Source organism: Heterocephalus glaber, unplaced genomic scaffold, assembly GCF_053883595.1.
Source record: "Heterocephalus glaber isolate CG9 unplaced genomic scaffold, H.glaber_assembly_v1.0 deba00000738, whole genome shotgun sequence".
Lineage (NCBI taxonomy): Eukaryota > Metazoa > Chordata > Mammalia > Rodentia > Bathyergidae > Heterocephalus > Heterocephalus glaber.
This window is the reverse complement of record NW_028258161.1, coordinates 1,641,509-1,657,469: the sequence shown is the minus strand read 5'-3', so window position 1 is coordinate 1,657,469 and position 15,961 is coordinate 1,641,509. Positions and strand designations below refer to the sequence as shown.

Here is a 15,961-nt window from a genome sequence, read left to right as displayed (position 1 = left end):
ATGCCCAGGTCTTGGATTCTCAATGCTATTTTCCCATTAAAAGGAACCAGGGATCTCTGACTAAATAGCTGATTCCATGTGTGGTACAAACAAGTCCAGAATGAGCAGGGAAGATATTTTTTCCTTCAACTAATAAATGTAGAAGGAGTGATGGCATTAGGACCATTTTGTAATCATTACAGTAATAATTGATTCAGGCAAGGCTCATCAGTGGGTGCTAATGCTGGGTGGATGTTTGACAAGGAATAGGGTATTTATGCAATTTCAGAATTACTTCCACAGGCATATTAGTACCGAATATGGAGTTAATTTACAGTAGAGAAGTCAGACAGACACTACCTTACAAAAGTTAAACAGCATCAGCAGTAGGACTAGTAGACATCACCTATGTCCTCATTGGATGCTGTTAGAAGAATGTGGGGTCACTTTTGGGCTGTTGTCTGGGGATCATCTTAGCACTAAAGGTTACCACTGGGTATTAGCCATGAGCCCCGTCCCCCTCCCCACAGTGGTTCACTGCATGGAAACGTGGTGTTATTCCTGCCAAAGATGTATAATTTCTATGTAATTTTGAGGAAATATCAAATGGGGAACTTCTACCAAGTAACTGGCCCATTCTCTTTAAATATGTCACAAGCATAAAAGACTTAGGAACTGGTGAAGAAGACCAAGGAGACCTGACAACTACGTGTTGGATGTGACCCTGAGCAAGACCCTGGACCTATAATAGGTGCTATTAGAACAGATGACAATGGAAATAAGGATTAAAATGTAAAAAAGATATCGGGAAATGGAAAGAAAATGGTCAAATGAGAAGGGGAACAAGGCTGAGGGGAGGGGGAAAGGAAAGAAGGGATGAAAAAATAAAAGAATAGAAAGAAAAAATGGAAACGAAGCTTTTGTCAATGAGGGGAAGAGAGGTTGAGGGTAGGGGAATGGGAAAAAAGGAAGATCCATCATGATTCCCTGTGATGAATGTGATCATTATGTATATCTAAAATGTACCAGTAAATGTTTTGCTTCAAAAAAATAAAGAATAGTTGACAGAGTTTTAATCTGGGCCATGGATTAAATAAAATTAGCTGAGTCCTTTAAAAGAAGTTGATACGCCAGGCAGGGTCATGCATGCCTATGAACCCAGCTACTCTGGAGGCTGAGGCAGAAGGATCACATGTCTGAGGTCAACTTGGGCAACTTAGTATGATGCTGTCTAAGAAATAAAAAAATAAATTAAAAAGGTGTGAGAAATGTAGGTCATTCCCTGGGTTCAATGCCCAGTACTGAAAAAAAACCAAAACCATTAGACGTTGTTCTGCTGACTGGAAGCAAGCAGCAGCCATGTAGTAAACCGCTGATGGAGGGGCCTCATGGCTGATGCTCAGTGGCAGCCTTCAGTGCTGAGAGTGATCCCCAGTCAACAGCCAGAAAGAGAGGATCTCAGTCCCCCAATTGCAAGAAGCTGAATTCTCTAAACCACCTGGATGAACTTGGAAGAGTTCAGATTGACCTGTTGTGTGCCCAGTACTTTGATTTTAGCCGATGAATCTCTGAGCAGAGAACCCAGTTACGCTGTGCCCAGATTCCTGACCTACAGAAACCGTGAGAGCATAAATAGAGGTGTTGTAAGCTGCCAAGTCTCTGGTAATGTGATATGCACTGATGAAGTAAATGCAGACCTCAGAATGCAGATGATCTCCTGGGAAACGTTCTGGGCCAAAGACAGAGGCATCACCTCTCTGAAGCCTGGTGCCGGTGGTGCTGTACTACCAGGGTGCATTTGGAAGCTCTCATGGAATCCATACTGGGCAGTAAGACCTTGCATGCAGAATATTGCACAACACCCCAAGTGAGGCCACCTTAGAGCTGTTACCCTGGGGAGAGAAAGTTTGACATCATTTTTAAAAGGTGGTACACTGAGTAATTCGTTCATTAGTCAGTATCTAAATGGCTCACATGGAAGAGAGGTACAGGAACCCATTTTTAGTGCTGCTTAAAGAGTGGCCCTGCTTCAAAATGGAAAGGGGTTTGGGCAGAGCAGGGTCTTGATATTGTTACATGCTCAAAGAATGAGTCACTCCAGCATAGCTCAGTTTTATGAAGAGCTGAATGCCTTTAAGCACCCAAATATTCTTTCTTTAAATTATTTTGAATGGGCAGCCATTTTTAAACTTTCATAAATAGAACAAAAGCATATGTTTAAAATTGAGGGAGGGAGGAGAAGAGAAAAAGCCACGGTTTCCTGCCCCAACGCCAGTTCTAACCCCCAGATACTACTGGGTTTAAATCATTTCTGACTTTTTTGTCCTGCAGTGACCACCTCTATTTCTCAGTATAAAACCTGTATACTATATTTGATGAACCAACTTTACATGTTGCTATAATGACAGGAGATTTAGTTCACTTCTCTTACCCCCTGTCCGTACCATCCAAAGTGATGATATCACCGTTTTCAGTTCCTCTGCTTGGAACCAGTGCGTATCTAAGCAACGCATTTAAACCTCAACCGAAACTTGCACTGTACAGCTGAGCCACACATCCACTCTTGCTTCTTCCCCCGCCCCCCCATTCCCCAGCCCTCGCTTCAACCCCTCCACCCTTCCCTATTTACAAAGAGTTTGCTTCCATTTTTTCATTTTTCTCATACTAATTCCATTCCCTTCTTTCACACATCCACTCTTAAAATTAAAGTTCTTATTCCACAAACAAAAGACACTATTCCTTTACTTTCCATTTTGGATCTTGACTCAGCTACTGCTTTTTATCCCTCTTTACTCTATTTCTGCTTCCTTACCTCTGTCCATTGTAACTCTACTTCAGCAACATCCGGATTAACGACGCTATGCCTTTTTTCTGAAGCTGTGGTTAATTCTTTTCATTCTTTGCGTGTAGTTCAATGCTGTAAGTTCAATGACTAGTGTAAATACTGTTTACAGTATGGCTAAATGCTGTGCTAGTCTTTCTCTCTTTATTTCCTGCCTAATACCATAAGCCCCATACCTTCAAATGGATCTCGGTGCTAAACAGGATTATAACGAACGTGTAATACAGTGTTCCTTATTAACTCCAGTCCTTGGCATTTCTTGCTGTAATCCAGTGGAGACCTTAGGGCAGCAGTCCCTGAATGTTTTGGCACCAGGGACTGGTTTTGTGGAAGACAGTTTTCCCCTAACCTGGGAGGGTGGGCCTGGATTCGGAATTATATTTTCATAAGGAGCACACAGTGTAGGTCCCTCCTATGGACAGTTCACAGAAGGGTTCGAGCTCCTGTGAGAGTGGAGCTGCCACTGGTCTGACAGAGGTGGAGCTCAGGCAGTAAAGCAAGTGATGAAGCTTTGCTCCCTCGCCTCCTGCTCACCGCCCGCTGTGTGGCTGGGTGGCCCGGTTCCTAAGAAGCCAAGGCCTGGCACTAGTCTGCCAAATGCTGAGTCAGAGGTACTGTGAATGTCAGTGCCACTGCTGCTCTTCCCTTCCAAGACTCCCTCACTTTACATCTGCACAGCGTGCACAGGAGCCTCTCCTTTCCCTGCAATAGAATAATGAGGGCCAGAGGTTTTGGTCATTGCTGTATCCTTGGCACTTGGGCAGTACTTGGCACAACGTGGGTATGAAAATATTTGGCAAAAGACAGAAGATGAAGGCTTTTGCAATGTTCAGGTAGGAAAAGCCAGTTTTAAAATCTATCCTTCAGAGGGGGAACTTCATGGGCCTGAGACATCTGCATAAAGACTAAACAAATTGCTTTCATCTGCTTCCGTTTTTACCCTAGGACATACTTGGAGTAGCTGTGCCTTCCTGCCTTTGGAAAATTCAGCTTTCCCACATAGGCTCTTTCCTATGCTGCCCCATATCTCCTTTTAAGGTCTAAAAACTTAAAAAAAATTACTTGTTCCTTTTCCCTTTTGAAAGTAACTTCATAGATAAAAGTAGTTAGAATTGCTTGTCCGGCTGCCTTCTGCAGCGGGTGGGGGGATTATCTTTCAAGTGTCTTGTGAGTCCTCCCAGAAATACTGCACTATGCAAAAACTGTCCTACACAGGTATGACGTATAGATAGGCTCCCTTTTTGTTACAAAAACGATTGCAAAACAGGACATGAAAATGGGACTATTTCTCTGTTTTAACTGAGGTTCCAGGGCTCCAGGTTCAAGTACTCTCATGGTTCCCAGGGGCACGACAGGGGGTCCTTTGCAGTACTCAGAGAGGAGGTTTCTGGGAACTGGTGTTGCAAGCCTTTGACTATCACATCCGAGGGTGTAAGAGAGTTTGGCAAGGCTGCGGGGTGGAGGTGGAGATGGACAAAGAAGCTCTTGTGTTCCCACAAGGAAGCCTGCTCACCCTCTCCGTTAGCCTAGGATGGCCTTATGGTATATGGCGTATTACCATTATTTATATAGTACTCACATTGAGAGATAGGTGTATTAAAGTAAACAGTAGATAGCTGAAGTTTTGGGAAAGCTAAAGGAGGGGCAAAATGGAATGAAGCCATCCATAATGTATTATCCATAAGGTATTCAGACATTACTTTTAACATTTTGTCAATATTCTTCCTCTTTTTCCCTATGAATTTAAAAGTACCCTTCAAAACAAAACAAAATTTATATATATACGTGCAGAAAATCTGTCTTAGTTTTTTTCTTCCTGCTGGGACATAATACCCTACACTCACAAGTTAAAGGAGGAGAGGTTTATCTTAGCTCACAGTTTGTAGATATTTCAGTTCATAGCCTGCTGATTCCAAGGCAGGGTGAGACGGCAGAGGGGCATGGCAGGCAGGAAGCAGAGAGGGATCAAGGGAGGAGGAGGGATAAATACAATTCTAAGCCACACCCACAGTGGGCCACCTTTTCCCACCAGGCTTTACCTCCCAACATCACACCCAGCTACAAACCTGTTGGTGGACTAATCCACTTATGACTGTCACACACCCATGATCCAGTCACTTACAGAAGCCCCACCTATGACTGCATGAGACTTTGGGGTGACATCTAGATATAAACCATAACAGCATGCATCCTGTACTCTAAATATCTACATATCTATATGTACTTACCTATGTATCTATATTCCTGAGTTAATATATTTATTATCTATATAACTTTGTATCTTTTATATTTCTATATATGTATCTTACTGCCTATGTATTCTATTTATGTAAGCATTTATCTTTCAGTCTATCATGTATGCATATGCGTCATCTATGAACTTACCTAGGTATGTATGTATCATCTATTATATATCTATCGTTTCTATTAATTTAGCTATCATTTGTTTTTGTACCTATCATCTATATTTCTATCTGTATGTCTACCCATATAGCTGTACAATATATGTGATGTATGTATATTATCAATTTATCTCATTTTTATTGATACAAGATCCTTTCAACTATGCACATTTTGGTATCTTGTTTCTTTTAATGCATCTTAGCAACTGTCTATGTGTGTACTTCAAAAGCTGTGGCATTCCCTTTTTTAATTGGGTTAACTTTTCGTCCCTGTGACAAAATACCTGACTTAAAACAACTTAAAGGAAGAAAGGTCTGTTTTGGATCATGGTTTCAGAAGTTTCAGTCCATGGTCAGTTGCCTCCATTGCCTTTAAGGCTGTGACTAGGCAGAAACATTATGGCAGAAGAGTGTGGTGGAAGGAAGCTGCTCACCTCACGGTAGCCAGAAAGCAGAGAGAGCAGGGAGAGCCAGAGACAAGGGGACCAGAGGCTGTCCTCAGGTTCACAGTGTCTGTTCCCTCCAACTAGACCCTATCTTCTGTTTCCATGATGTCCCAATAAGGCCCTCGAATTATGATCTCATCAGTGGATTACTCTACTTGATGAAGTTAGAACCCTTATTACACAAACACTTCCCAGAAGCACAGGCTTTTGTGTTTGGAGGACAGTTTGGATCCAAGCCATAAAAAAATTATTAATCCAGGTATGGAGGTACACGCCTATAATCTCAGTACTCAGGAGGCTGAGGCAGGAGTATTTCGATGAGTTTGAGGCCAGCCTGGGCTCATAGCAAGACCCTGTCTCATCATTATTATCATCATTATCATTATAAGGATATTTCTTTTTTACTTATTTCATTGTATTGTTTAGTACAGAAAGTGCTAAGACACACACACACACACACACACACACACAAATTCTTCCTAGATTAAGAAATAGAACATTAGTGGCTTTCAGTGGGCTTCTTCTCAATTACAGTCTTATTTCTACCACTAGAAGACCCTCTGACTTTTGTGATAATAATTTCCTTTCATTAAAATTTTTTATACCACTTGTGGCTACATTTCTCAGTGGCATAGTTCATGGTTATGAGCTGTAGCAGAGCAGAATCATACTTTGTGAATTTTGTGGCTTCCTCCATCTTTAGCCCAGTGTTGTACTTAGGAGATGCACCCATGTTGTGGCTCATAGCTGAGCTAGTTGATTTTCATTGCTCAAAAGTATGGCACTGTATGACGAAGTTGTACTTTAAACCAAATAATTTCTAATGTCTGCGGACATTTGTGTTTTTCTGCTTTGAGCTTACTATGGGAAGTGCTTTTATGAACATATAGTAGTAATAGATATATTTTTGTGCCCGTATATACCATTTTTCAAAGGTATATCCCAGGCCTGGAATTGCTAGGTCATAGGTATGTCAACTTCACTAGGTGGTGCCACCCTGTTTCCAAGTGTTGCTACCCACTGACTCCCCACCTCCCCAGGAGGCAATTGAAGAGATTTTTTGTTGCTGGGCAGCCTTGCCAAACTAAGGAAAAAAATTTTTAACAAGTTTTATGCTGATGATCATTTTCTTTTTTCTCTCTTTTCCTTAAATTTTTTTTTTTTTTGCTATTATTAACTGTAATGGGCCCAACCTTGTCTTGGCAAACTTGTGAATGTATCCGTAGTACATATTCCTTACGTTAGAGGGGATGTGGAACCACAGTTACTCTGAATATTGATGGCATCTGCTACTTTTTCCTCCCAAGACTCCATCAGTTTATAGCCCCACTGTGGTTCCTCTTTCCCACATTGTCAGCATTGGCTACCATCAAACTATAAAATGTTTCCCAATCTCCCGGATATTTTCACTTTTGTCTTGATGCACATATCTAGTACATATTGATCACACTTATTAATTATTATTATTATTATTTTTAGTACCAATAAGACTTTTTATTCATTGTATTTTCCCGGGGAAAGGAGAAGGGAAGGAAGAGTCAGCACGCGTGTTACAAAATGATTAGAAAATAGGAAAGGAAGTAAGTGTACCGGGGTACAGCAAAATCAACCATCAAATAGACACCCCAGTGATGGGGTCACCAGAGCCCAAGGGGGCTTGGTCCTGGGAAGTTCAGGAATTGCGTGAAGGGTTCAGGGAAAGAACAGACAGGCACGCACTTTCCCACCCTCCCCCTCCATCTCTGTCCATAAATTCAAGGTTTCACACAAAGCTTTGGTTTCTAGCAGTAAACATGGAGTTACATTGGTCTGTTTCCTGTTAAACAGTCTCAAGGCCACTTTGCATAAGTTTCTTGCAGCTGCATAAAAGTTCCTGAGTGACCTGAGTATACATTCATACTCCCTTTCCTGGTCTCCTGACCCCACTCTCACATAGAAGGCCCCAAGACCCCCACTTCCTTTTCTCGAGGATTACAGACTCAGTAGGTTTGATCCATCCAGACAGCAGGTGTTTGGCACGAATTGTATCAAATAGCTGTCTTGACTCAGGAGGTTGGGAACAAGGGGTAGAGGCTCCTTGCTCCGTCAAGATTTCTGCATAAGTCTCTTAAGAGTTGCAGAGATACTCCAAGAATTAAATATGTCTGTGTGTGGGTGTGTAGGTTTTCTTTAGCGGGGAGAAAAACATAGGAGTCAAATTTTTAGGACAGATTTGGTCCCAAATAGGAAACAAGGAAAAGGGGGCTACAAAAGAAAAGATAGTTCATGATCCCCACTTCAAAAAGAGCCTCCCCAAACTTATTTTTCAGATCCTTTTGCTTGGTGCAGAACCTTCTGTCAAAGATGCTTTGGCTATTTTTCTCTCAATACAAAAAGAATTTTGTAAACAAAACCCCCAAAGAACATGGAGAAAAGAGCAACACATTATATTTACACAAACTAGGCCACCTAGCAATCACCAACTCAGAGAGTCAGTAAAGTCCTACAAAGCCCAGACAAATATAATAATTAAGAGGAGGGCAGCATTTGAGGGGGACAAGAAACCAGGATCAGACTCACACTACCCAATGCGTTCTATTGCATTTGTCCCGTCTCAACCCAGTGAGGCAGGTTTGCAATGATCTCACAGCATGTAAACGAAACCCCCCTTTTCTCCACTATTAGTCACTACTGCAGCAGGGCAGGAGGACACTGGCTCCCGGCACCACAAAGAGGTCCTCTCTTATGGGTCTCCCTGGAAGCCAAGAATGTTGAATTGTTCTGAATTTTAGTCTTTGCTTCGTGTAGCCATTCCTGAGCAGCACATAATGGGCACAGGGGTATTGGTCTTAAAACAGCCTTACCAACTCACTTTAAAAATATATATATAAACACACATACATATACCATGTTGTGCATTGTAGAGCTAGGGTTATCTAGCAAAGAATGGATCAGATATGTAAAGCCAGCCCCTTGCCCTATGATTAGACAACCATCACATCACCTAACCTTGGCTTCCTCTCTGGGCCTTTTACCTGGCCCAGCCTCTCCTAACTTCTCTGCACCACCTTTTCCTGTTTAGACTAATTTCCAGTCTTCCAGTAGAAGATTAAGTCGTGGGGCAAACCCTTTAAAACCTATCCTCCTATGAAAAATGGAGGGAGTTTCAAGCGGGCACTATGGCAGAAGACTCAGCTGTAATTGGCAGAAATGAGGTAGTTCACTTCGATAGGCTGTGCACTCCAAATGTTTGCTCTCCATAGTGATAGAAACAAAAAGTATTCGTGCTGTGCAGACCCGGAGCTGCTGCCGACTTATCCCTGACATTGCTCATGTACCTGAGAACAGTGCAGGAATGAGGGCCTTAGATTAAAATATACAAAAATGCACAGCCAGAATATTTATATTAAGAAACAAAAAGTTAAAATGCACAAGATACATCATTCGCACACAGTGCAGTTGGCATCCTGGAGAAAGTGGGACCCAAGGTGTAGTCATCTAAAGGAGCAAATAAATAAAATCACATTGGCCCAGAAAGGGGTGGGAATGAGTGAGGAGCAGCAGGCCTGCAACTGTTCTCCCAAACACCCTTTGTGCCTGTCGTCATAACCTATTGCTTGGAACAGTTCCCAGCACTCGTCCCAAGACTGGGTTATGAGGAAAAAAGATGCTAAAAAACCCCGCATTGCTCCCTAGAGTCCCTCCCACAGAACGTAGTAACTTGTGGGTCGGGTCCGTTAATCTGATCTCATACTTAATTGATTTACCCTGGCAAGGGAAGTATTATTACATATCCTTCTTTAAAAGGAAAACAACTTCCTTATCCTTGTGGGGGTAAAGCCTCAGATAAAGCACGCAGGCTCTAGCGTGGCTCTCCCAAAGCCCTCACTTTTACTTGGATAGAGCATGGTTGGAGTTCTTTTCCTCACCACTTTCCCCCACTGGGGGAAGATGGGGTGATGCTGGGAACCCCGGCCTGAGATACAAGGCAGTGCCAGCTACCCCAACCCACCCTATCCCCACTTTCTCCACTGCCGATTGAGGCCTGCTCCTTGAAACTTCCTGATAACAAAGAATGTCCCCCACCCACTGTGCTCAATTTTGGGCCTCGGGAAGTAGGGCAGGGCTGTTGATCTCTTCTTCTTCCTCCCAGAAGTAGGCTGGCTTCCCCTGGGAGGTGGGAGCCTGCTGGGCCTTCAGTGGACATGAGGCCACCACGTGGTTAATGCTTTGGCAGAAGTGGCACTTCTCAGGCTGGGGTGGCAGCTTGCATTCCTTGGCACGATGGTCTAGACCACCACAGTTGTAGCACCTGTCTCCTTTGGATCTGAGGTTCTGTATGTTCTTCCCCTGGGGTCGTCTCTCATTCCCAATACAGAACACCCCACCGGTGACACGGATGGATTCCAGGCCCTTCGCAGACTTTTTGAAGATGAACTCCACTGCCTCACCCTCCTGCAGACTTAAAACCCTCCATGTGCAGCTTACTCTGCACGTCCACCTGCAGGTCCAGTGCGACCCCGGCGCGGGTGGTCATGGACAGGAAGCCGAACACGTCCGCACGGTGAACCACTTACAGATGCCGGCACTGTGCAGCAGCTGCGGCTCCTCTGCCGCCTGGGGTGCCTCCGCCTGTGCCTCCTCGGGCGCCTTCTCTGCCGTCTTGGCGCAGCCGCCTGCCTGGAAACTGCTGGTTGGACACTGAGCCCATGGTCGTCCGCTAAGCCCGTGGCCCCGGGCCCTTGGTCGGGCGGCTGGTAGCCCCAGTGAAGTCCGGAGGCAAAAGGCATACTTATTAATTATTAATCCAAATAAATAGTAAGTTTAACTTTATTTGTATTTAATAACTGTAACTTTTTCTTTGAAAACCACCAGGTTTTTGGGCCCATTTTTTCTTATTCACAGAAGTCTTTTTTTTTTTGGTACGGGGGATCGAACTCAGGACCTTGTGCTTTTGAGACAAGTGCAGTGTCACAGAGCTAAATCCCCGGCAACACACAAGTTTTTTACATTGAGGAAATTAGCCCCTTTACATTAGATATATTGTAAATATCTTTTAAAAATTAACATTGTTTTTAAGACTTTGTTTAGATTGCTTTTATTCTATATATAGAAAAAATATGTGCATTTACATTTACCAGAATTTAAGTCTGTAGATTTATATTCTTTTTTATAAAGGCTTTTTCCTACCTTCCCTCATGCATTCTTTTTTTCTTTCTCTCTCTTTCTTTCCTTTCCTTTCCCCCCGGGGATTGAACTCGGATCCTTGCACTTGCCAGGCAGGTGGTGGAACCACTGAGATAAATCCCCAGCCCTCTCATGCTTTATTTTTGATATGTTAAGGTTTATGTTCAACTCCTGACTATGTGTTAATTTTTGATAGTTTATGTTTAAATCTTGGAGCCACTGAGATAAGGAAATGCAGCTGGCATCTTGCCTTTCTCTTCTTTTTTATTTTATTAATTAATTTATTTTTTGGTCTTTTGAGGCAGGGTCTCCCTTTGTAGTTCAGGCTGGCCCTGAACTCACTATATAGCCCAGGCTGGCCTCGAACTCACAGTGATCCTCCTGCCTCAGCCTCCCGAGTGCTGGGATTACAGGCGTGCGCCACCACACCCAGCTGCCTTTGTCTTCTAACAGTTAGTGGATCCATATTTTTCCTCCTTGTTCAAAATTCCACTTTTACCTGAACTAAAATGCCATATGCATTTGGTCTATTTTTGGATTCTTCATATTGTTTCAGTGATGTCTTTTTTTCTTCTATAAAAAACTTAAAAAATGTGCACATTGCTTGGGTTTTAAAAATGAAGCTATTATATTCATTCAAATGACATCATTCCTCTGAAGACATGATAAACATCCAGAAAGCATTTGATTTGCCTGTAGGCAACAGCAAGTGAGGATCCCAGGCACAAACACTCACATAATTTTAGTTGTGGGTGTCCATCTGCCCCATCAGCAGGCCTCGTCCAGGAAAGGCCCAGTCATAAGTGGCTGTTCCAAGCCAGTATGTAGATATAGGCAAGCAGATTCCTCTGATTAGGAAGGATGGGAATATGGGGCATGTCTGGATAACTTTCCTTGTAGTAGTTTTCCAGGACTATCATAGCAAAGTACTCAGGTGGGATGGTGTAAACAATAGAAATTTATTTTCTCACAATACTGGAGACTAGAAGTCTTCTCCGAAGACCACTCTCTTTATCTTGCAAATGGCCAGTTTTCTTCTTGAGTCTTTACAAGGTCTTCCTTCTGTCCGTATCTGGGTCCCAATTTCTTCTCATAAGGACACCACTCATACTGAATAACAGCCCATCTAAATGCTTCATTTTACCTTATCTAACTTTTTTAAAGGTTAGATTCTCTATCTCCAAATACAGTCACATCCTCTACCACAGGTTAAGATGTCAATCCATGCACTTTGGGCAAAAAATTCAGCCCATAAACTCTCGAATGTAAAAAACTCATGTTACTCCACATTAAATCTTGAAAACATCAACTCCGGTGTCAAGCCTGAAAGAGCCTCCTGATTTTATAGATCAGGAGGTGCCACACAGAAAACGTAAGTTGCCTAAAATCATAAGGTAGATCAGGGCTGGGACTAGAGCCCAGGTCTCCTGGCTCCTTGGTTACTTGTCTTTGGGTAAGAATTCACTACCTAAAATCCAGTGAGGCAGTGCTCTCCTAATTTTAATGCCCCAATCTGTTTTCTATAACAGGACCATGTAATATAAAAAAGTCAGACTGACACGGCTCAGGAGGTGTTTGAAGGTTACATTAGGTAAAACAGTGGCCTTTTCTGTGCTCTGCCCTATTGGATCCCAGCATGGAATCCTGATACCCCTTCCTTAGGGTCCACTGGACTTAGAGAAGAGACGCCCACTTTCCTGAAGGGGGTCAGCAGGGAGAGAAGGGATTCCTGGTTGTACCAATGAGAATTGAAACTTGTTGAAAGAACAGAGGGACGAGGGAAAGAGAACAGACCATAGACCATGGACCCTGGAAGAAGGTGTGAACATTGGCAAGGACAGGTTTTATTTTTATTTTTATTTATTTTTTTGGTACCAGGGATTGAGCTCAGGACCTTGTGCTTGCCAGGCAGGTGGCAGAACCACTGAGCTGAATCCCAGGCCCCAGCTTTTAGGGACATTAAGAAGGAAGCAGGGAAGGGCAGCAACAGCCCTACTGCAAAACGGGGCCACTTGGGAGATGGGAGAACTCTATGGTTGTCATCCTGTGCCAGCTGGTGTCCACCTGAGCATTTCCCACCAAGTGCTCCACCCCTTACTCCCTTTGCATTTCTTTTTACCTTCACACCTTTGAAAGTGAACCTCACTGCAGTTGTGGCCACAGCAATGCTTAACCTCGTGGGGACCTTAGGGCTCTATTTCTTTGGCCTCTCCTTAGTGGACTGATGGATCTGACTGTGGGATACTGAGAGTGATGAGAAAGAGCAGAGAAGATGCTCAGAGATTTCCACTGCTGTTGCTTCGACTGCATTCGCAGGCAGGTACTGCCGTTGAGATGTTCCGTTATCAAGGGATCGATGATTCATATTTATCCTCGTTTTGTCATAGAAAGGACATTAGATTCTGATGCTTTTTAAAAAAAATTAGATTTTAAGCAAGAGCTTGTTTACTTAATTAGTATCCTGGGCACCATGTACTGTATAGCCCGTAGCAGGAAAGGAACAAGTAAGAGAAAGTAAGCCCTACTTTCTCAACCCAAGTGATTGTGCCAGAGACATTTGTAATGTGGCACACTGTGGTGGATTTGGGATTATGGCTGTAGGAACATAACAGTCAAAACCTAGCTAGCACTTCCAAATGGCAAATTCCTGTTCCAAGCACTCTATATTATTAGTGCATTTCATTATCACAACAGCCCCTAAGAATTCATTACCATTATCGTCCCCCTCTCACGAACAGGGAAACTGAGGTTGAGTGATCTATCTAGGGCCAGAGCTGGGACTGGAACCCCAGGGGTTTGTGTGCACAGCCACAAGAGTGGTCTATTTTCCTCAGACACACTTTTTCTGCTTAGATTGTCTAGTTCAGATCTGTTTGTGAAGCCTGCTCCTTCCTCGGTATATCCTGTTGCTTCTCAAGAGGTCTGCACTGCAGAGATATTCCTCCTAACCAGTGCTTTTGAGAAGGGGCTTTCACTTCAGCTTCTCCAGCTTATCCTCTCCTCTCACCACTTTTCCAAATATGCAGATTGTCACGATTCGGGAACGAAGCGACTGTCCAGAATATTGAGACATTGAAAAGATAGAGGAGCAGGGGTTATGGAAGGTGGTTCCTAGTGGATTCTTTCTTCCCTCAGGCTTAGTATTCGGGGAACTATTTAAATGGATACAAGGTGCCAGGCGGGCGTGGTGGCACATACCTGTAATTCCAGCACTCAGGAGGCTGAGGCAGGAAGATCACCATCAGTTCAAGGCCAGCCTGGGCTTTATAAGTAAGTGCAAGGACAGCTGGAAGTACAGAGTGAGACCCTGTCTCAAAAATTCACCCCCCCCAACCCCAAAATAAATGGATGCAAGGGGACATCAAAGAACCACACTCACCCAGCTAGCCAAGTTGGGAGGACTGATACCCCCTAAGGCCAGTGGATCTGAGGTCTGGACATTAACTGTCTTCTTAACTTTTAAATGTCTTGAAAGCCTGTAATTATCATCTCAACACTAGCAGATAGAGTGATTTAAAACATCAGTAAAGTGGATCAGCTATATGGAAAGAGGAAAGAGTCAGGAAACGACAGAACGAAACAGCTGCCACTTTAAGCTGTTAGAAAATTAAAGAGTGCCAGTCTGCTATTTCCAGCACTCTTTGCTCTGCTACACCGTATCAGAGCTCCTAATGAAGATAGATTCCAGCTGTTAAGATTCAAAAATGGAACAAGAGGAACTCCCGAGGGGCAAATGGAGAGTTGGCTGGGCAGAGCTGCTCAGGGAAGTGAAAATTAATTATAGTAAAACTGGTTTCATAAGACACCACCCAGAAGGCCATCAAAGCCAAAGGTCCCTGACACTGGTCTGTCTCCAGCATGGAACAGGAAAGCTTCCCTCAGAATCACAGCACCGTTGTAGGAGGAGAACATAAGCATGGAAAGGAAGAGACAGAGCCCTTGTGAGGACAGGGCGCTCGGTCCACTGGCGAAGAGAAGGGAGTGGGGCAACAGGGATTTGAAAAGCACAAAGATGCCACACATGGGGGCTTTTAAGAGTCATTATTATTCCTTTCAGAAAAGGACAAGGTATGTGCAGCTTAGAAGCACAATTCCGTGTTTTCCAAATTCATGCCTTTTCCCATCGTGTATTCTGATGGCCAGGAAATATGGCCACTCTACCCCCAGAGGAGAAGCTTAGAGCTTCTCCTTTCTCCTTCTCTTCCTCCCCTGCCTCCCCCTCTTTCCTCCTCCTCTTTTTCCTCTTCCTCCTCTTCTTCCCCCTCCCCACTCCCGCCTGATTCTTGCTATGGTTCAGTAGTTCTGTGTCTTCTTTCTGGCTTTTAAAATATTTCTTTCTTCTTCCCTTGGTTATCTTGCATCACCTTTGTCCTTTCTGATTTCCTCAAAGTCCAGTCCCTGCCAGGTCACGCTGTTCTGTAGAGTGGGGCCGGCAGAATAGCCACCACCTAACTGCATTTCCTCCCTCCCTCCCTCCTTCCTTTTTCTAGTCTCTTTCTCTCTCCTTGCTTTCTTCCTGTCTTCCTTCCATTCTATTTCTCCCTCCTTCCTCCTTCTCTGACAGTATTCTCCTTTCCTGAAGAAGCTTTTCCTTCCACCAAGAGCCTTACTTCACTAACAATCTCAAGTCCTTCTTGAGCCTGCTTACATAACTAGAGATTTAAAAAACTTATCAGTACATGTCCGCAGTATATGATTCCATTCACTGTGGGGAGCTGGTACATGCACATAACACATTTTAATTCCTTTTAAATCCCCTTCTTCTCCCCTCTCCCCCTGCCTTCATCTCTGGGTCCCTTTCCCATTTGCAAAAGATCTACCTCCCTGGTTCCTATGACCTGTCTTTTATTATTTTGCACTTTATTTGTTTATTTATTGGTACTGGGGATTGAACTCAGGACCTTGCACTTTCGAGGCAGGAGGCGGCACCACTGAGCTAAATCCTCAGCCCTTATTTTGCTCTTTAATTTATATATATGTTGGTGTTGTGGTTTGGGTCTAGATATCCCCCAGAACCTCATGCAGTCATAGGTGGCTTTTTCAGAGGTGGCTGAATCTAGAGTGTGGGATGCTGGAATTAAGGGCATGTGATTACTGAACCAGTCCATTGATTGGTTTGGCACCGC

General features: G+C 43.6%; 1 protein-coding gene and 1 pseudogene across 1 annotated transcript in view; one reads left to right on the top strand and one right to left on the bottom strand.

Annotated features, from left to right (window-relative positions):
- Rxrg (retinoid X receptor gamma) overlaps positions 1-15,961 on the top strand; it is a 246,360-nt gene that overhangs the window by 7,925 nt on the left and 222,474 nt on the right. The gene's annotated exons all lie outside the window — the stretch shown is intronic.
- On the bottom strand, positions 9,744-10,359 carry LOC101716125 (protein lin-28 homolog A pseudogene; annotated as a pseudogene).